Genomic DNA, 22,537 nt, shown 5'->3' with positions numbered 1-22,537 from the left:
AGGATGTTTCCTCATAGCCAACGGCTGTCTTCTGCCTCGGCCTGCTCTCCCGACCCCACATTCCAGCACCCAGCCCTTGTCTGCAGTGGTGGACACCCTCTCAGGCTGGCTGGGCAGGGCTGGGGTCAGTATCCTGTGTGCAGGTCTCACTCTGTCCTGCTGCCACAGGCTGGTTTCCATGTGCTCTTCCCACAGAGAATGAGCCTCTCCTTCTGTCCAAACTGAGCTCCCCCAGTGAGGGGCTGCCCCGGATATGGAGACATCGCCTCACTTTCATCTCTCCGCAGGGTTGCAGTCCCCAATCCACTTCCTTTTTCTTCTTCTTTCTTTTGCCCTTCCTGGCTCAGCAGGAATCTCTCTTGTTGTTGAGATTTCCCAGGGCCTCTGCTGGTGTTCAGCTGGGCTCTGTGAAAACTGTTCCATTTCTCATTCATTTGTGGGGAGATGATCCCCACCTCTGCATAGTCCTCTGGCATCATGATCCTTCTGTCTCTCTTTTATTTTTAAACTAGCTATGATCATCAATTTTCTCTAAATCTTTAAATGTATTCACTGAGAATAACACGGAATATTACTTGTTATTTCGTATCTTTCAGCTATGTCTCCACAAGACAGCCAGGATTTGATGCCGAAGAATCCAGCATTAGAAGATGTATTCCCAAAAGCAAGCCTAGGAATATATCAAACATTTCACCTCAGAAACTTAAATTTAATGAAAGACTGGGAATATATGAAGGTGTATGAAAGACAGAGAGGATGTTTATATGGACATAGAGAAATGGAGACAGTTACACATAATGCTAACATTACTGCAAAAAGAAATGAGCAACATGAGTCAAACCAGCTTCAGTTTTCAACATCTACTGAGAAGTGCAAGTGTTTAAGAAAAGATTTCCATCCTTTTATGAAACATCCATGTTCTCTAAAGGGAAACGTGGAAAATCTGGAAGGTAACCTAGTCTCTACTGCAAATACTCATTCAGACAATTCTGAATGTAGGCTTCTACTGAACATACATTCAAACATGTCTGAACACCTACAATTTTACAAAGAGTGGGAAAGCTGACAATCTAATCAATGTGAAGAATCCATGAAAAGGGGGTCATTTTTCTTCCCTCAAGAGATATTTTCTCTCCATTCCAACATGTATAATGTTGATGATAATGGAAGAGACAGAATCCAACCGTCATTGTTCAATACTTATTGTGATATGGTTAATACACAACAACATTCTGTGTATAATAAAATGAGTCAGACCTTAAGTAAGAGCTCCAGCTCCAATAATTACAAGAGTATTTATGGTGGACTGAGAAGGTATTCAGGCAATAAAACTGGGTATGTGGTTGAAGGAGACTCAAACCTTATGAAACATCAGGGACCCGAATCTTCAAACAAGGATTCTCCAAGTAATAAACGTAGAAATACTTTTGATCAAATGTCAGGTTTTTCTCTAGATGAGCGGACTTGTACTGAAGAGAGGACTTGTAGTGAATATGGTAAGGTTTCTAATCAGTCTTCAGAACTTATTCAACAGCAGACTGTTCAGAATCCACAGAAAGAAAACAAGTGTAAGATATGTGGCAGAGTGTTTAGTAAGTCATGCCATCTAAGTAGACATAACATAATTCATACAGGAAGGAAACCTTTCAAATGTACAGAATGTAGCAGAGAATTTAACCATAGCTCACTTCTTATCAAACATCAGAGAATTCACACTGGAGAGAAACCTTATAAATGTACAGAATGTGGCAAAGCCTTTACTTACACCTCAAGTCTTATTCAACATCGGCGAATCCATACTGGAGAGAAACCTTACAAATGTACAGAGTGTAACAAAGCCTTTATCTGTTCCTCGCAGCTAACCTATCATCAGCAAATCCACACTGGAGAGAAGCCTTATAGATGTAAAGAATGTAACAAAGCCTTTATCTGGTCCTCGCAGCTAACCTATCATCAGCGAATCCATACTGGAGAGAAGCCTTATAGATGTAAAGACTGTAACAAAGCCTTTATCCGTTCCTCACATCTTACTGCCCATCAGCGAATTCATTCTGGGGAGAGACCTTATAAATGTAAAGAATGTAACAAAACCTTTATTCAGCGTTCACATCTTTCTTGACATCAGCGAATACATACTGGAAAGAAGCCTTATACATGTCAAGAATGTAGCAAAGCCTTAATCGTTCCTCATATCTTACCAAACATCAGCAAATTCATACTGAAGGGAAGCCTTATAAATGTAAAGATTGTAACAAAGCCTTTATCTGGTCCTCATATCTTACTGCACATCAGCGAATTCATTTTGGGGACAGACCTTATAAATGTAAAGAGTGTAACAAAGCCTTTACTCACCGCTCATATCTTAATAAACATCAGCGAATTCATTCTGGAGAGAAGCCTCATAAATGTACAGAATGTGGCAAAGCCTTTAGTCAGAGTGGTAATCTCACTAAACATCTGAGAACACACACTGAATAGAAACCCTAGTAATGGAACAAGTGATGGAAGAGGTTTGCCCTAACATGCATCGGAAAACACAAGAATTTATATAAGAAATCGATGGAAATGATATAACAAATATGTATAAAGGTATTTAATCAAAAGTTAAATGGAAATAACGGATTGCATATAAGTTAAATAAGCAGGGTGACAATATACAACCTTAATGTATTCCTTTTCCTATTTGGAACCAGTCTGTTGTTCCATGTCCAGTTCTAACTGTTGCTTCTTGACCTGCATACAGGTTTCTCAAGAGGCAGGTCAGGTGGTCTGGTATTCCCATCTCTTTCAGAATGTTCCAGAGTTTATTGTGATCCACACAGTCAAAGGCTTTGGCATAGTCAATGAAGCAGAAATAGATGTTTTTCTGGAACTCTCTTGCTTTCTCCATGATCCAGCGGATGTTGGCAATTTGATCTCTGGTGCCTCTGCCTTTTCTAAAACCTGCTTGAACATCTGGAAGTTCACGGGTCACATATTGCTGAAGCCTGGCTTGGAGAATTTTGAGCATGTCTTTACTAGCGTGGGAGATGAGTGCAATTGTGCGGTAGTTTGAGCATTCTTTGGCATTGCCTTTCTTTGAGATTGGAATGAAGACTGACTTTTTCCAGTCCTGTGGCCACTGCTGAGTTTTCCAAATTTGCTGGCATATTGAGTGCAGCACTTTCACAGCATCATCTTTCAGGATTTGAAATAGCTCAACCGGAATTCCATCACCTCCACTAGCTTTGTTCGTCGTGATGCTATCTAAGACTCACTTGACTTCACATTCCAAGATGTCTAGCTCTAGGTGAGTGATCACACCATCGTGATTATCTTCATCGTGAAGATCTTTTTTGTACAGTTCTTCTATGTATTCTTGCCACCTCGTCTTAATATCTTCTGCTTCTGTTAGGTCCATACCATTTCTGTCCTTTATCGAGCCCATCTTTGCATGAAATGTTCCCTTGATATCTCTAATTTTCTTGAAAAGATCTCTTGTTTTTCCTATTCTGTTGTTTTCCTCTATTTCTTTGCATTGATCGCTGAGGAAGGCTTTCTTATCTCTCCTTGCTACTCTTTGGAACTCTGCATTCAGATGCTTATATCTTTCCTTTTCTCCTTTGCTTTTCGCTTCTCTTCTTTTCACAGCTATGTGTAAGTCCTCCTCAGACAGCTATTTAGCTTTTTGCATTTCTTTTCCATGGGGATGGTCTTGGTCCCTGTCTCCTGTACAATGTCACGAACCTCCGTCCAGAGTTCATCAGGCACTCTATCTATCAGATATAGTCCCTTAAATCTATTTCTCACTTCCACTGTATAATCATAAGGGATTTGATTTGGTCATATCTGAATGGTCTAGTGGTTTTCCTACTTTCTTCAACTTAAGTCTGAATTTGACAAGAAGGAATTCATGATCTGAGCCACAGTCAGATCCTGGTCTTGTGTGGCTGCAAAGAATATATTCAATCTGATTTCAGTGTTGACCATCTGGTGATGTCCATGTGTAGAGTCTTCTCTTGTGTTGTTGGAAGAGGGTGTTTGCTATGACCAGTGCGTTCTCTTGGCAAAACTCTATTAGCCTTTGCCCTGCTTCATTCCGTGCTCCAAGGCCAAATTTGCCTGTTACTCCAGGTGTTTCTTGACTTCCTACTTTTGCATTCCAGTCGCCTATAATGAAAAAGACATATTTTTTGGGTGTTAGTTCTAAAAGGTCTTGTAGGTGTTCATAGAATCGTTCAACTTCGGCTTCTTCAGCATTACTGGTTGGGGCATAGATTTGGATTACTGTAATATTGAACGGTTTGCCTTGGAAACACAAGCTGGAATCAAGATTGCTGGGAGAAATATGAATAACTTCAGATATGCAGATGACACCTTATGGCAGAAAGTGAAGAGGAACTCAAAAACCTCTTGAAAGTGAAAGAGGAGAGTGAAAAGTTTGGCTTGAAGGTCAACATTCAGAAAACGAAGATCATGGCATCTGGGCCCATCACTTCACGGGAAATAGATGGGGAAACAGTGGAAACAGTGTCAGAGTTTATTTTTGGGGGCTCCAAAATCACTGCAGATGCTGATTGCAGCCAAGAAATTAAAAGACGCTTACTCCTTGGAAGGAAAGTTATGACCAACCTAGATAGCATATTAAAAAACAGAGACATTACTTTGTCAACCAAGGTCTGTCTAGTCAAGGCTATGGTTTTTCCCGTGGTCATGCATGTATGTGAGATTTGGACTGTGAAGAAAGCTGATCGTCGAAGAATTGATGCTTTTGAACTGAGGTGTTGGAGAAGACTATTGAGAGTCCCTTGGACTGCAAGGAGATCCAACCAGTCCATTCCAAAGGAGATCAATCCTGGGTGTTCATTGGAAGGACTGATGCTAAAGCTGAAACTGCAATACTTTGTCCACCTCATGCGATGATTTGACTCGCTGGAAAAAAGTCCGATGCTAGGAAGGACTTGGGGTAGGAGGAGACGGGGACGACAGAGAATGAGATGGCTGGATGGCATCACCGACTTGATGGACATGAGTTTGAGTGAACTCCGGGAGTTGGTGATGGACAGGGAAGCTTGGCGTGCTGTGATTCATGGGGTCGCAAAGAGTCGGACTCGATTGAGTGACTGAACTGAACAGGGATTGCATAGTAGAAGGCATTTCATCAACTTTTTTTTCAGAAGTTTCTCTGAAGGAGAATGACTGCAGGGAGTAATCCATAGTGAAAACACTTAGAAAAATGGATATATTAGCATGAATCGTGAAATGAAGGTTGATGATTGGAAAGTTACAATTCTTAGCAGTGTATATATGCTTTTTAATAATGACATGATTTGAGATTCTTTGAAGTGAATGTAATTCAGCACTCAAATAATCCATACTATGCTTTCTTTCTAGTGTGTTTGCAGACGTAGGTGTTTGATGGTTTCTTAAAACCATAAACTTTTTATATTGTGTTGCAACCATTTCTATCTATTCTCTATTAGAAGATGAATGATACCATAATGTAAAATGGACAATGACCATCTAAATGGAGGTGTTTATCATTGATGTGAAATATCTGGAGGTTGCCATGATATAAGTGATCATTTAATCGTTTCATGTATTAAAGTAAGACAGAAATTGGTTGTAAGGCTTCAAGAGATAACATCCTTGATTTGTAGGAACACAATGAGAGTTCACTGAAATATTGATATATCTTTATAATATCAACACAAATCATGATTACTACTTGACAATGTTGAAGTAAAGACAGTAATGCATACTGTAACCACGAAATGCATTAGAAACCCTTCCTGGAAAAAGCGTGGAATTACTGTATACCATGCTTGCTAAGTGCTTCCTAGCCTTTGTTTGGTAAGCCATAAAAGTCACAAATCTCAATCATTAATCAAAAAATGAATATGGTTCTCTGTACATTTGATCTGTATTTAATCATGGATCATACCGCGGATTGTAAAAAGTTTTATTTCGATATGTGTGAAATTAATACATGGTTATTCATAAAAGTGAATGGCCTTTATTGTTTCGGTTGATTGTAATGAATGAAATGTTAAGCCACCACCAACAGCAACCTTGCCCATCTTATTTAAGGTTGCTGTGATTCATGGGGTCGCGGAGAGTCAGACACGATTGAGCGACTGAACTGACCTGAACTGAAAGAGACCACAATGAACTGTTCGGTAGCACACAGAGATGGCATACGTGGAAATTAGTTTACTCACTGGATTTAAACTTCTCATAACTTCAGATATATTCCATCATTTCTGTGTTGTATTTCCTCTCCCATTTAACTACTTTAACACTGGGATAATTCTAACAGAAGGATTATACAGAGTGTTGTTGACAGTTTCCGTGAATTGCTCCATGTTGTTGCTGCCTCAGCATCTGTCTGGGGAGCAGGCAGCTTGCAGGTCCTTGAGCTCACACCAGCCAGTCCTGTGAGCCCCTGCACTAGATGACCACAGATGACAGTCTTGCTCAACTCCAGGGTCTATTCACAGGCCACCGTTCAATCACACTGAGAGAGTCAATTTCTACACAGGTTGATCAGTCCAGGGGTTCCCAAAGAGAGAGGGATCTGGAATTTTCAGCGAGAAAGAACAAACGTTTTTTGCCCTGTACGCTCCTTAGGATTATGTAACCAATTATCCTGCATGAGGACAGTCTCTGGAAAAATACTTTCTATAATCCTGTTGTCTTAAAATGTATATTATGGGAGTGGGTCTAGTGAGGTCTTTACAACTTTCAGACATTCTTTTGATTCACTATAATAAATAATTAAAATATATAACTCTTTTGCTAACACTAGCGAGTGGACAGTCTTTCTTCTCCCTTCTGATGTCCTTGCCAGAAGCTTTCTCTATCTCTTTTCTACTTTTACAAAACTTCATTACACAAAAGCTCTGAGGGATCAAGCCTGATCTCTGGCCCTGGACTGAATTATTCTCCTCAGTAGGCCAAAAATCCAGAGGTCTTGTGCTTGAGCAGCAACCTTTCAGCACCCTCACAGTGCTCACCAGAATCCTTTTCTTGGTTTGAATGGATTAACCCACACTCAGTCTAGGGAGCCCGAGGCACTTCACTCAGGGTAAATTATACAAGCTGAACTGCAAATACTCCTGTTTTCTCTACCTGATTCTAGCTTTGACCTCTCTCAAATTCCTGCCCTAAATCCTCCCCTACAGAGAGGTCTTAGGTGTGAGTGTGAGGCTTTGAGCTCAGGACTCCTGAGCGTTGGTTTGGGGGAAGAAACATCAGAAAAAAATGGGATTTGCTGATAGCTCCTTTCACGGCCCCACTGTAGACCTGCAGATTCATGTCTTCTTGGAGTGGGGACCTGACCGCCAGGGATTTGTATTCATTGAAATGGTTCAGAAAGAATCTTTAGCCAAGTGGTTTCCATCTGGTTTCCCATCAGGATCACGTGACCAGTGTCAGGAAATTACCTCACTGATGCCCTCCCAACAGAGTTCTATGTTGGTCCTGCGGTAGCTTCAGTGTGGTGTGTAGGAAGTGCTCCAGCGGACTCTAAGGAGAGGCCCAGGTTAAGGACGTGGCTCCTGATCCATCTGTGAGAGCTGAGCCCTGGCGTCCGTCTGAGGAGAGGCCGCAGGGTTGGTCTAGCTGGATTTGGACCGGGGAAGTCAGTCAGCTCACATCCTCTGTGTCAGCAGTGTGTTAGGATCTCTCTGTGGGGAGAGAACAATCAAGAAATAGGTTCACAGGCTTGTCTCCAGGTAGGAATTGATTGTTCCTGAATCTCTCCTGAGACAGAGGACAGGAGAGGTCGGTCTTCGCAGCTTTTCAACGTTCTTCTGGCTGTAGGAGCGGTGGTTGCAGGTTAAAGAGCTGTGTTGATGCACTCCAAGGTATTTTCTCAACTCAGAAGTGCGTTTGCAGCATAACATCCCCAGAGAAGAGAGAGCAGGAGGAAGAAGAGGAGGAAATGGCAGCTTCTCAGGTAAAAATCCAATCCAGGGTCTGGGACTGTGTCTGCTTTTCCTCCTGAAATGCCCGAATGAGAATATGCAAGCCTTTAGCTCTCGGCTCCTAATTTTTCTTCCCGGTCATTTGTTTTCATCTTATATTTTCCCATTTGTTCTTATAATAGTGAAGACCTGCCCTTTAGAATACCCTCTTGTATCCCACAGCCTTTTCTCCCTTGTCTGCATGCTCGCTTTCTTTGCTGCTGTTGCTGCTGCTAAGTCACTACAGTCATGTCCGACTCTGTGCGACCCCATAGACGGCAGCCCACCAGGCCTCCCCATCCCTGGCAAGAACACTGGAGTGGGTTGCCATTTCCTTCTCCAATATGTGAAAGTGAAAAGTGAAAGTTAAGTCGCTCAGTCGTGTCTGACTAGTAGTGACCCCATGGACTATAGCCCACCAGGCTCCTCTGTCCATGGGATTTTCTAGGCAAGAGTACTGGAGTGGCTTGCCATTGCCTTCTCCCCACTTTCTTTGGAGCATGATGAATTCTCAACATGAATCAGCGACTTTCAGCTGTTGAAACTATTCTTTTTGTGAGAGATCAGCATGGGGAGTCACTCCTATCCTCACTCCCACTGGGATATGGTTCGGTGTTGGGATTTTAGGGACGTTGGGAAGTTCAGTGATGACTTAGAAGCTGGATGCAATTTAGATATTTAAAACCGAGTTTGAAACTGCCATTATACATAGAACCAACTCTCTTCTGTCCATGGGGTTTCCTGGGCAAGAATTCTGCAGTGGGTTGCCATTTGCTCCTCCAGGGGATTCTCTCCACCCTGAGACTGAAGCCGCATCTCCAGCATTGGCAGGCCAATTCTTTACCACTGAGCCAGCTGGGAAGCCCAGTGAATCAACTCAGTGGTCCAGAGTTTTTCCAGAAAATTTTCAACAGGCATTGTACAGGGACGTGATGTTAGCGAACTATAGGAACCTGCCCGCTTGGGTGAGGACAGCTTCCTTCCAGAAGTCCTTGTCTACCCACTGGGTTTTGGTTCCATCACTTCTAGAATGTTTCTGAAATTTTCTGATTCCCACAGTATTTTGAAATTTCTCCTTTCTAGGGGAAATGGGTATGTATGAGTTTAGAAAGAAAGGCTTCAGGATAATTCATTATGCTGGTAACCTTTTTCTTCCTTGATGTACTCTGCCTCCTTCTGTGAGAGTCAATTCCTAGGTAGGTTGATAACAACTCTGTTGTCCTGAAGAGGAAGCGGGGGGGTGGGGGGGAGGGGGGTGGTCTTGAAACTCACAAAGAGGAGATATGGGTCTGGAATTCTCAAGAAGGAAGAAGGACGAATACCTTTTTTTCCTTTACATTCCTTGGTCTTAGACACATAAAATGACTTTTTTTATGTGTCTTTATGTGTCTTAGACACGTTAGTTTTTCTTTAAGCCCAGAACTGATAATTAAACTACAAACAACTCAGTTTAAACTCTATATTAGGGAATATATAACAACAATGTATCCTGCTTGAGGACAGTTTCTCCTTCCTGAAAAACTTTTGACTATCCCTGATAACTTAGAATTTATATTATGAGAGTGGGTCAGGTTCAGTTCAGTTCAGTTGCTCAGTCCTGTCTGACTATTTGCGACCCCATGGACCACAGCACACCAGGACTGCCTGTCCATCACCAACTGCCGGAGTTTACTCAAACTCATGTCCCTTCAGTCATTGATGCCATCCAACCATCTCATCCTCTGTCATCCCCTTCTCCTCCCGCCTTTAATCTTTCCCAGCATCAGGGTCTTTTGAAATAAGTCAGCTCTTCACACCAGCTTGCCAAAGTATTGGCGTTTTAGTTTCAGCATCAGTCCTTCCAATGAATATTCAGAAATGATTTCCTTTAGGATGGACTGGTTGGATCTCCTACAGTCCCAGGGACTTCCAAAAGTCCACACCACAGTTCAAAAGCATCAATTCTTCGGTGTTTAGCTTTCTTTGTAGTCCAACTCTCACATCCATACATGACTACTGGAAAATCCATATGTCTGATTAGACCGACCTTTGTTGGCAATGTCTCTGCTTTTTAACACGCTGTCTAGGTTGGCCATAACTTTTCGTCCAAGGAGCAAGCGTCTTTTAATATCATGGCTGCAGTCCCCATCTGCAGTGATTTTGGAGCCCCCCCAAAATAAAGTCTATCACTGTTTAGATTGTTTCCCATCCATTTGCCAAGAAGTGATGGAACCAGATGCCATGATCTTAATTTCTGAATGTTGAGTTTTAAGCCAATGTTTTCACTCTCCTCTTTCAGTTTCTTTTTTTTTTTTTTCTGGAAAGAAGAGCTTTTATTTACATTGAGTTGAGCTCTTCTTCCAAGAAAAAAAAGAGCAGCTCTTATATTTATTTTGTTCTGCATTCTTTTCTTAATGAAGTATAGTTGATGTACAATATTACATTATTTTCAGGCATATACTATAGTGAATCAGTACTTTTACTGATTATACTCCATTAGAATTTATCACAAGATAGTGGCGCTGGAGAAGACTCTTGAGGGTCCCTTGGACTGCAAGGAGATCCAACCAGTCCATTCTAGAGGAGATCAATCCTGGGTGTTCATTGGAAGGACTGATGCTAAAACTGAAACTCCAATAATTTGGCCACCTCATGCGACGAGTTGACTCACTGGAAAAGACTGATGCTGGGAGGGATTGGGGGCGGGAGGAGATGGGGATGACAGAGAATGAGATGGATGGATGGCATCACCAACTTGATGGACATGAGTTTGAGTGAACTCCGGGAGTTGGTGATGGACAGGGCGGCCTGGCGTGCTGTGATTCATGGGGTCGCAAAGAGTCAGACACGACTGAGCGACTGAACTGAACTGAACTGAATGGATGTAATTCCCTATGGTATATAATATATCCTTGTTACTTATCTATTTTATACATAGTAGTTTTAAAAATTTATTTATTTTAATTGGAACCTAATTACTTTACAATATTGTAGTGGTTTCCTCTTTCAGTTTCATCAAGAGGCTCTTTAGTTCTTCTCTTTCTGCCATAAGGGTGGTGTCATCTGCATATCTGAGGTTATGGATATTTCTCCTGGTTATCTTGACTCCTGTTTGTGCTTCATCCAGCAGCATTTTTCGTGATGTGCTGTGCATGTAAGTTAAATTAGCACGGTGAAAATATACAGCCTTAAGTACTCCTTTCCCGATTTGGAACCAGTCTGTTGTCCCATGTCCAGTTCTAACTGTTGCTTCTTGACCTGCATACAGATTTCTCAAGAGGCAGGTCCGGTGGTCTGATGTTCCCATCTCCTGAATAATTTTCCAGTTTGTTGTGAACCACACGGTCGAAGGCTTGACATAGTCAATAAGCAGTCTGGGTCTGGTAGGATCTTTCTATTGTTTTGATCTAACCCTGCTATCCTCAAACGTAAATTGTGGGAGTGGGTCTGGTAAAATTTTTACAACCTTGAGACATTCTTTTGATTTATCGTAATTTCTGATTTAAAAAGTTTATAGCTCCCTTGCTTAGACTAGCAAGGGGGCACTCTCTGCCCCCTTCTGATGTCTATGTCAGAAGCTTCTCTGTCCCTTTTTCAGTTTAATAAAACTCTGCTACACAAACGCTCTTGAGTGATCAACCCTGGTCCCTGGTCCCTGGTCCCGAAGTTAAATCTTCTTGTTTGGAGATGGTGAATCTGACACCTTTCACTGTAACGTATCACTTCATTCTAGGTTAGTGGTACTTGTATAAGCTCAGTAGTATTAAATAGTCAAACCTTTTCTTAATTTCACAGTTGCACACTTACTTTGCCTTCGTCGTACTTGACCAGTATCTCAGGATCTGATGTTATGGATTTGTTAGTGTTATATAGGTGATGTGAATAAAGAATTTGTGAAAATCACTTTCCAGGCTGTATTAACATTCTCCCTTGCATTCTCGTCTTGACTGAATACATATTGGATTGGACACTGATGAATCTCAGACAACACAAATATTCCTTTCTCTGATGAACAGGTCTCATGGGTTCTAAGCTGGACCTGAGCACTTTTCTGGAGCGATTGAATGACCCAGGAGTATAAGGAGAATGGAGACAACAGACATATACCAGGTAGGTACGAATGGATAGATGATGACTCAGATGAGAGGTCCAAGGAACAGAGAGGAACTCACCCTTCGTTACATGGTTTTGGAAGATTTGCTTCAATGTAAATGGTTTTCGAAAACCTGACTTTGTGTCCACTGCTGTCATAGAAATTTGTCACCTGCCCTATTCTGTCTGTTACATCATTCATAAATTCATCTCCAGTGACTACTTTTCTTCATGACAGTGTGAAGTAAAAGGCTCCTCTTGGCTTGTGACAAACTGCATTCATTGGTTGCTCTTCCATCTGTGGTGGGTCCTAGGAAAACTGCCCATTTTGAGTAACTGTATGACAGTCCTTTTAAAGTTTCTTTCTACCTCTAGACAAAATATGTGAGTGAAGTGGTAGACAAACTGCTAAATTTCTAGGAACACTGGGGACAGGTTTTTATTTCCTGACTTCTAACTTCCTATCTACTGGGAGCTACAGATAGGACCTTCTAAATACATTTCTAACTCAAATACTTTTTTCACTTCAGAAAGCAAAACCTCCCAAAATGAAAGAACGCACATCTCAGGTTGACTTCAAAGTCTCTCTTTTCCTTCTATGATCTCGTATTAAATATCTTAAGTGTATTTGCCCCAATTCTAAAATGCTAAAATATTTAAAATATTCGATTACCTGATAGAATTTTAAAATAAACTTGCATAAAAGCTTAACACATTTTCTACCATATTATTAATAGTTGATTCAAGCTATAACAATGTCTAGATTACATAAAGAAATCAGTTTAAAAACTTCTAATTGGAATATAGCTGTTTTACAATTTTGTATGACTGTACCACAAAGAGAATCAATTATACCTTTCAGTCAGTTCAGTCGCTCAGTCGTATCCAACTCTTTGGATCCCCATGGACTACTGCATGCCAGGCTTCCCTGTCCATAGTCAACTCCCAGACCTCACTCAAACTCACGTCCATCAAGTCAGTGATGCCATCCAGCCATCTCATCCTGTGTCGTCCCCTTCTCCTCCTGCCCTCAGTCTTACCCAGCATCACGATGTTTTCCAAAGCATCAGCTCTTTGCATCAGATGGTCAAAGTATTGGAGCTTTGGCTTCAGCATCAGTCCTTCCAACGAATATTCAGGATTGATTTCCTTTAGAATTGAGTGGCGTGATTTCCTTGCAGTCTAAGAGACTCTCAAAAGTCTTCTCCAACACCAGAGTTCAAAAGCATGAATTCTTTGATGCTCAGGCTTCTTTATGGCTCAACTCTCACATCCATACATGACTACTGGAAAAACCATAGCTTTGACTAGAGAGACGTTTGTCTGCAAAGTAATGTCCCTATTTTTTATTATGCTGTCTAAATTGCTCATAGCTTTCCTTCCAAGTAGGAAGGAGGAAGTAGGAAGCCTGCAAGGAGATCCAACCTGTCCATTCTGGAGGAGATCAATCCTGGGTGTTCATTGGAAGGACTGATGCTAAAGCTGAAACTCCAATACTTTGGCCACCTCATGCGATGAGTTGACTCACTGGAAATGTGTCTGATGCTGGGAGGGATTGGGGGCAGGAGGGGATGGGGACGACAGAGAATGAGATGGCTGGATGGCATCACCGACTCGATGGACATGAGTTTGGGTGAACTCCGGGAGTTGGTGATGGACAGGGAGGCCTGGCGTGCTGTGATTCATGGGGTCGCAAAGAGTCGGTCACGACTGAGGGACTGAACTGAACTGATAGATTTATTAATCATGAAGGTGCTGTTGGCACACATATAGTAACCCTAAAAATCTGTGATTTCTGTACGGAACTCCCTAATTTCCCGTATGTCTCTGCAATTCCAGTCATTAGTTACATTAAACATCAGGTTTCATATCGCTTGGATTCTACAATAACAATCACTGTCACAAAAATTACACTGTGATTTCCTTGGTGGTCCAGTGACCAAGACACCTCTCTAGCAAGGCTAGCTGCAGTGAGGACGGGGGTCGGGTGTGGGGGGTCGGGATTGGGGGGAGGTGCCTAGGTTTGATCCCTGATCAGGGAACTAGATCCCATATGCCACAAGTAAGATCCGGTACAACCAAATAAATAAATATTTTTCAAAAAGAAGTACACTAAGTTACATTAGGAGGCTTTGGGAGCTGACACCTGATAGCACCTAATCTCTCTTTAATAGCTCCATTTAATGTTTTGAAGTATTCCTCCTTCCAGGGTTGCTTTGGCACTGGATTACTTTGAGTCATAACACTTCGTCTTTCCTGTATGGTCACCAACCCAGACTCCCGAAAGCAACTTTTTCTTGCAGATTCTTGCCCACAGGGTGAAACAGAAAATACTCACTTAATATCCTAACCTAGCCCGGATACTGGGTTCAGGGTGCTGGTCACGTCAAGCTGCTCTTGTGACAGGGAGGAAGGCAGCCAGACCCCTAGATATGGGTTTGTGGTCCTGTGACCTCATGTCCCCTCAGAACTGCAATTATCTTTTCACCTGTGTCTGCGATGTGAGACAGGCTTGGGGAACGGAAATTATTTGTGAAAAATTTTTATTGCTCGGTTGCTAATGATAAAACAAGAATGAAAAGTTTGTACCGATCATCTCCAAAGGGACTATTGAATTGCTTGGTGAAGGTTCTATTCCCTTCGGTCCCTGGAGACAGACAGGGACTCACAAGGAAGCAGTAGGAAATACTGAGGTCTAACAAAGGAAGGGAATTTCATGTGTTTGCTTATATAGTTTGTATCCATGAGAAGTTCTTCATTCAAAAACGAGTTATTTTCTATTCTTGAGACCACTGAACTGTGCCTCCATTTAGGGTATGAGTAGAGAAATGGAGCCAAAGCACCTGAGAGGGATTGTCAAGAATTTCTCCATCTGTCATTTTACAAAGGTGAAACTTTCATACCGCATTGTCTGAAATGTCATAGAACTTCTCAAAAAGTATCTTGAGGCAAATACCTCCTGTTTATAGTTAGGGTTCAATGTCTGATAGATAGAAATCCCCACATAATTTCCACTGTAGTCTGGGATAGCAGGTACACCTTAGTGACAAGTCCCTAGAGAAAGATTCTCCTAGTTCTTAGTGACCAAAGTCATATTCAGAACCAGAGTTTCCAGCAGGGAACCGTAAGAATTGACCTACTGATACTTTTATCATGAAAATCATTATCAATATCCTCTACTTAGAATATGTCCCCACTCACAGATACTTAAGAAACATATTTTCTTTTCACTTTGTTCAGACCCCAAAACATGTGGGATCTTAGTTCCCCGGCTAGGGAAGGAACCCCAATTCTGCCTCGGAAGGTGGGGTCTTAACCATTGGACTGCCGGGGAAGCTCCCAAACACACTCCCTTTAATAAGTAATTTAATATCTTGACACACATTTTCCTTTATATTGTAATTAATGCTTTCTGTGTAAGAAATGATTAAATCCTCAACTCTGAGATCTTAGCTCCCCGACCAGGGATTGAACCCACATAACCTGCAGTGGAAGCACAGCATCTTAACCACTGGACTACCATGGAAGTTGCTAATCTCACATTTAAAGAGAAAGGTGTACTCTCCTGGAATACAATTGTCTGTGGGCCTCAGTTTTTCCTGTCTTGTGTTAAATCTTCTCCAGATTATCCTTTCAAGGACTGGGTGAAGAGGAGGAGGTTAGGAAAGAAAGCCAACAGTGGGGAGGGTGTTTGGGAAGCAAAGTGAAGAGCAGTCGATGTGATCCACGCGCCCCATTTGCATGTCCACTTTTAGCACAGAAAGTCCTCTGCTTCTTAGAAACTTGTTCAGTCCTGGAAGAAGCAGGGCAATTGGTTGCTTCAGCAGGAGCAACAATTAACAGAGGCAATGTGTATAACAACATATTCTGACAGAAGTAATGCTATGGCATTTCTGTAGTTACGTTATAAACGACAATGTGGATGCCGGTCTCCCTCGTCCTTTCTGGAAACACTTCCGAAGGGAAAGGCCAGCTGCCCTGTTGTAAGTAGGTCTCTGGTTACAATTCCTGAGGCTTCCTCCCAACGGAGCATCTGAGTGATTACATTCTACTTTTCGTCACTGAGGAGACACCCACCTTCACAACTCACACAAAGGGCTTTTGAATTTTCCCCGATTTTCAACTTGCTGAAAACATCTCGGCTTCCCATAGTGGCAGCTCTCAAAATTCGTCTCTTTCCCCTTCAGCTGTGTGAAACAGTAAGTTAGAACAGGCAGGAAGTAGCTCTCTTCCAGAGGAAATCCAAGAGATTTAAAGGCATCAAAAGGCAGAGAAAGGGAGCACAGCTGGACAGAAGGGCCAACAGACACAAACCTGACAGGGGCCCGCGTGAGGGGGGCCAGGCTCCGCCCCCACTGGCCCCGCCCCTACCTCCCGGCGCTTCGGGCCTCGCCCCACCCTCTCCGCTTACGTCGCCTCTCGTTGGCCGCGGCGGAGCGCACTCACCTTCCCTGTGCTGGATCTTCCGCCCGCGCGTGCGCAGTATCCTGCAGACCCGGAATGGAGTGAAGTGATCGACCGAGAGTTCTGGTGAGTTTGTTTGTTTAGGACCCGGATCTCGTAGTCCCTCAGCCTGTGGTCCTTCACACGTGGGTTTCGGGGGTCTCTGTGGACGATCAAACTACCGTCCCCATTTTGGCGTCCCCAGTGTGTCCTCCATCGCCGTGAGTTCTGCAGTCCGTTCGCTTACCTGCCGGGTCCCTGGGGCCCACGTCCGCTTGCTGTTAGTATCGTTCTAGAGCCACGTCCTTCTCGGGCACTTCTGCCTTCTAACTTGTAGAGGCCGCTGCTTCAAGTCCTGCATTGCGCAACCCCTGGGTCCCTGATGCACGAAGAGGTGAAGGAGGCTCTATTCTGTATGGAGTTTGGTCAGGGTCTCGCCTAAGGTTTGAAGGGGAGGGTCAGCCTAGAACGTGTGGTTTTCACAGGCAGGGCCGCGAGTTCTGAAGAGAAGAGTAAAACTAAAAGCACCTCGTTTGATTCTGTGTTCCAGAACCCCTGCTGTATCAGTGGCCGTAGAGGATTGTGTTGAGATCCTCCCTCTGTGTGGGGCTATGTTACAGGGACCTCGGTGTATTTTTCTAAGTATTGAACAGCCTATTTTGAACACTCAGGGGTCACTTCCCATGACTGATCTTATCTGAGAAGGAAGGCCAGAGGAAGAGGAAAGCAAGGAGTCAGAAATGACTCATTCCGAGGTAAGAGGCATAGTCCTTTTGTTTCTTGGTTCTGTCTCTCTTTCCTGAAATGCTGTTTCTTTGGACTTGATAAGCTTCTTAACTTCTGAACGAGTTTGTTTGAATTTACCCTAGGGTCATGATCCCTAGGGACCCATTGCCCTCCTGTCACATCCGTGTGACAGAAAACAGAGTATTGCCAGCTAGAGAAGCTCACTCAAGCTTTTAAGTCCCGAGTTTTTATTGGGGTTTAGCTACATAGGCTTGATAACATCTCCAGCATTCTCCCCTGCTTAGAGGTTGGGCAAATAAGCCCACCTGGCTCAAAGCCCCAAATCTCTAGTCACTTCCTTTCTCTTCGTGAAATGGCCAGCCTCACAACCTGAGTCATCCCATTATTAAACTAGGGGCCCACCATAGGTCATGTTAGCATAAGTAATCAGGGCCCACGGAAAGTAATAAAGCCATTTCAGTCACTAAGGAAATTCCAAGGGAAAAAAAGACTTAAACTCCAAGAGTAGTTAACAAACTTGCACAACCTGGGGACCAAAGCCAGCCATATTCTTTTTTTTTTTTTTTTTAGTTTTAGTATTTATTTAGTTTTGGCTATACTGGGATTTTGCTGATATGCTGGGGCTTTCTCTGTTGTGATTAGGAGGCGCTACTATCTTGTTGTGGAGCTCTGGCTCTAAGGCACGGGTTCAGTGGTTGTATTAATAACTAGCAGGCTCTGGAGCAGTGGGCTCCAGTAGGTGTTGCACACTAGCTTAGTTGCTTCAAGGCATGTGGGATCTTCCCTGACCAGGGATGGAACCCGTGTCCTCTGCATTGACAGGCAGATTTCTCACCACTGGACCATCAGGCAAGTCCCTAAATTCTTTATTACACAAAGCTGAAACCTAAATCTTTCCTGTATGCCCTTTGAGTTTTTTCCCCCCCTCTGATTTTTGTTTTTACCTCGGAATACATCACCTGTTGCATTATTTAAAAATATTTTGTTTACCTTCTATTTTATTGTTCAAAATAATGTCCAAGTCTCTCTTTAGGTGAGCTTCTTTGGCTACCTTGTAACTATTTTGCATCATTTGTTTTGAAGTTTTACTAGTCTATACAATAATAACTTTATCTGTAATTTGGCAGAATTACACATTTACAGATTGTAATTACAGAAACCTGTAATTTCCCTCTATTTAGGTTTTCTCTTTTAAAAGTTCAAAATTTTGTTGGCTCTCCTAGATATAGCTGAGACTTATATTTGAAATATCCATGTTTGTTTTGAGTTTGAATTGTTCTGAATTTGCAGTCACTGAAGTCTTTATGTCACCATGTCTTTCAAGTAAAACTTGTGATTTTCAGACTTTATGTGCTTCAGTAAAGGTTTACTGTTTCTTCACATCGGTCTGGAAATGTGTTCTAAATAGGTGTCATGGTATATTTGCTAATAAGATGTAGACTGTTTCTCATGTTGTGTTTTTGATCATTCCTACTAAAGAGAAGAAATTGTTTTCAGTGAATCCAGGTGGCTCAATGGTAAAGAATCTGCCTACCAATGCAGGAGAACTGGGTTTGATGCCCAGGTTGGAAAGGTCCCCTGGAGAAGGAAATGACAACCCCCTCCAGTATTCTTGCCTGGGAAATCCCATGGACAGAAGAGTCTGGATGGTTACAGTCCCTGGGCTCGCAAAGTGTTAGACATGATTGATGTGACTTAGCATGCATTCATGCACAGTTTGTAAATTTTTGTTTTACCATAAATGCTAAAATACACTTGAGTTTTACAAGAAGAGGTGGATTAAAAATGTTTCTTCCTAAGGATCTGTTAGTTATGGAAGGTTGCTTTTAAGTGTGTTTGTGCATTTGTGTGTACAGACAGAAACCTAGAGTTTATATAAAAGCCATCACCATTTCATGAATATTTATATTTATTCCAACCTTTGAAAATTGTTCGTACATATTTTCCATGGCTTTAGGTTATTTCATTCTAGTGAAATGAATATGTAGTTCCATTTTAATATATGTATGCATGAAAATGTTCAATGATTTGATCACTTATTTTTCTTGTATTTTGTATTCTTCACAGTTAGAGAAACTTCTGTGAACGTTCTTTAGAGTTGTCCCTATACATTTTTCTGTGTATTATTAAAGTTTAGAGTACATAAAGTGAAGTAAATTTAACCTGTTTAAGGAATGTTTGCTACATATTTGCAAAAAGGTGGAACAACAACAAAACTGATTTTAAATTATTTCCGTTACACATCCAAGACTCTGTAAAAATTCTCAGAAAGATATATAGTATATCCTGAATAGTTCAAATGATTGTTGCTACTGAGGGTGCTATCATATTTGAACTGTAAAATTTGTAAAACACTTGAAGTTCAAAAGTAAGTATGAATGCTTACCTTACTATTGTATTTCATTACTGTTTAAAATGGTATTCATGCAGCAGAATTTTGAACATCACCAGTTAAAAGAAGCTTGTTAAGAATACTAAGAAAACAGTTATGCTTGTTAAAATAAATGGCACATTTCTCCCACTCCAGAGCTCTTGGGTCAGAGTATGCTTTTTAAAAATATTACCTGTTTCCTTGATAGACAATTCGTCCTGGGTCATACAAATACAACACTCAAAAATAAATATGCCCATGTTGTTCTGATTATTTTATCATTTCTTTTCCAGATCAGAATAGTTTCTGAAATGGCGTGTGGGTCATTTCTCATCTTTTTTGGGGTTAGGATTACTGTGGAAAATATTGCTTTTTAAAAATCATATTATAGTATAACACCCGTTCAGTCCTGCGCCCAGGACTGAGATAATGAGATTTATCGCAAGCATGGATTACCTTCAGTGAACTCTTTCCCTCAGGTAAATCTGCCTAGTCACCACCCTCCCTCTTGAGATATGGATTGTCTTCTGACCTTATGACCATTGTTAATTCCTTGGTAATGGTTACTATACATGTTTGGTTTTCTGATCTTTATCATTGTCAAAGAAATTCCTTAACAGCCTATATATGCTCACACAAAGATCATTAAAGCACCCTTGTTCCATCAGCACTTGGGTCCCTGTGTCTTTCTTTCTTTCTGTCTCTCTCTCTCTCTCCCTCAGACTAGCTTTCTGGACCATGGAAACCTGCCGAGCTCAATTTCTTGCCAGGGTTTTCAAGACCTCCTCGAGAGGACGTCCTGTGCCTTCATGAGCGGTACAAGCCCTGTGTCAAGGACTTTATTGGTTTTCTGTGTAAACCAGGGAATATCAGCCTCTTTCTCTCTTTTACTTTCTTATCATTAACTCCGGACCACCAGGTTCCAGTCTGTTAAAGGACCACAACATTCATTTCAGTTCAGTTCAGTTCAGTTCCGTTGCTCAGTCGTGTTTGACTCTTTGCGACCCCATGAATCATAGCACGCCAGGCCTCCCTGTCTATCACCAACTCCCGGAGTTCACTCAATCTCATGTCCATCGAGTCGATGATGCCATCCAGCCATCTCATTCTCTGTCGTCCCCTTCTCCCCCTTCCCCCAATCCTGGCCAGCATCAGAGTCTTTTCCAGGGAAGGCATATATGAAGTGAAATTCGTTTACAACCCATTTTAAAAATTTATTTGGCTGCACTGGGTCTTCTTGTGGCAGGTAGGATCTTCAGTTATCCTTGTATTTTTCAGGTTCTTTGGTTGTGACATGTAAAGTCTTAGCTACAGCTTGTGGGATCTGGTTTCCTGATCAGGGAAAGAACCAGAGCTCCATGCGTTGGGAGCTCAGGGTCTTAGTCACTGGATCATCACAAAGTCCCCGAACTAACATTTTTTAATGATAGATTCAGATGATAGTTTCCGTAATAGTGCCAAAATACCCATGCAGTGATAATGCATTCCTCCATGTACTTCTTACCCCATGACTCATGTTTACTGGTTTAGGTGTTTCTGTGAGATTCCCATGCTATGAATTTGTTTTTCCATGTGACTTGAACAAGTGTCTTGGAAAGAAAAAGTGAGGGATGCAGCTAAACTATCACTATTAACGGAGTGACTTCATGTCTTCTTACTTTCTTTCTGGTTTGGAAAATGAACATTCATGTGTGAGTGAGATGCTGGGTTTTGGGAGTGGGGGTTTTCATCCCAAGCCCAGGTCTAATCTTTTCCTGTACACTCCACGCTAATGTCACAGAGTCTCATCACAGTTTTGTATTTTCGAAAATGTTTACAAGAATCTTATTAGTCCTAATGTATGCTCAGCTGTATTAACATTTAAAATACAGCTCAGTGCAAATAAAGAATATCATCCTCAAAAATTATGTATGTTTTTAATCCATTGAAAATTACCTGAGTGTAGTGACATGAAAAATTTTCTCTCTTCCTCCTAATGAGCATATAGCCCCATTTGAGTGTATGTCTGTACTCAGTGTTGATGAGTTTGAGTAGGCTCTGGGAGTTGGCGATGGACAGGGAGGCCTGGTGAACTGTGGGCCAGGATCGCGAAGAGTTGAATATGACTGAGCAACTGAACTAAACCACGTGTATGAAAATCTTAACATGACTTAATCAATTTTTTCTTCTTTTCTTTTTGCTTTGTTTTTTTTGAAGAACTTCTGGGGAAGGGAATGACTCCCCATTCCAGTATTCCTGCTTGGGAATTTCTTGGACAGAGGAATCTGGAAGTTAGAGTCCATGGGGTCACAAAGAATGGGACATGACTGAGTGATTAAAACTTTTCTTGTCTTTAGTATTCTTTACAGTTACAGAAACTTCTATCAACTTTTCTGAAGAGTTGTCTCTGTGAATCTGTGTTTTATCAGTTAAAGTCTAAAGTACATAAACTGAAGTAAAGTTTAAGCTCTGCCGTTTAATGGCTGTTTGTTAAAATATGTGCCAAACGGTTCAAGATCAACATTACTGATTTTTAGTTATTTCTCTTGCACTTTCAAGGCTCTGAAAAAAACGATCAGAAAGATGTAGAGTATATACTAATAGTTAAAATGATTCTTTCTGCCAAGGTTGTGGTTACCCAAAGAGTGAAGAACAGATAAAACCAAGGAGGGTCTAAGACTGCAGAAACTGAAAAACCAGACCCGTATTGTCTCATGTCTGGAAATTCTTTTCCAGCCCGCACCCAGACCATGACATTTCTGGTGGCTTGTTCGGGGACTTGGAGTCTCTTCCACACCTCCTCGCTTCTCCTTTCTCATAGGGGCCCTCTGCCAACAGGCAACTGCTGTGGAGGCACTGAGGCACTCTGGGCAGGGTTACCCTCTGGTGTGTTCCAAAGGCCCCACTGTTCACTGCGCCCAAAGTAGCTGCCGATTGAATGGGAGAGGGTCTCTCCTTTGTCTTTTTCGCAACTAAGGAC

General features: G+C 41.9%; 1 protein-coding gene across 2 annotated transcripts in view; it reads left to right on the top strand.

Moving 5' to 3' along the window:
- The first annotated feature begins 16,475 nt into the window (after positions 1 to 16,475).
- LOC148774284 (uncharacterized) overlaps positions 16,476 to 22,537 on the top strand; it is a 69,688-nt gene continuing 63,626 nt past the window's right edge. Inside the window, exons 1-3 of one of the 2 annotated variants that reach the window (XR_016035887.1) lie at positions 16,476 to 16,547; positions 17,132 to 17,215; positions 18,705 to 20,599. The gene's annotated coding sequence lies outside the window, so the exon portion shown is untranslated. Of the gene's footprint in view, positions 16,548 to 17,131; positions 17,216 to 18,704; positions 20,600 to 22,537 lie in introns of those variants that run through there. The other variant, XM_088830478.1, reaches the window with a different exon arrangement.

Source organism: Moschus berezovskii, chromosome 22 (genome assembly GCF_049115385.1).
Source record: "Moschus berezovskii isolate FMDL1 chromosome 22, NW_MosBer_1.0, whole genome shotgun sequence".
Lineage (NCBI taxonomy): Eukaryota > Metazoa > Chordata > Mammalia > Artiodactyla > Moschidae > Moschus > Moschus berezovskii.
Note: the sequence above shows the minus strand (reverse complement) of the source record. Positions and strands in the feature narration are given on the sequence as shown.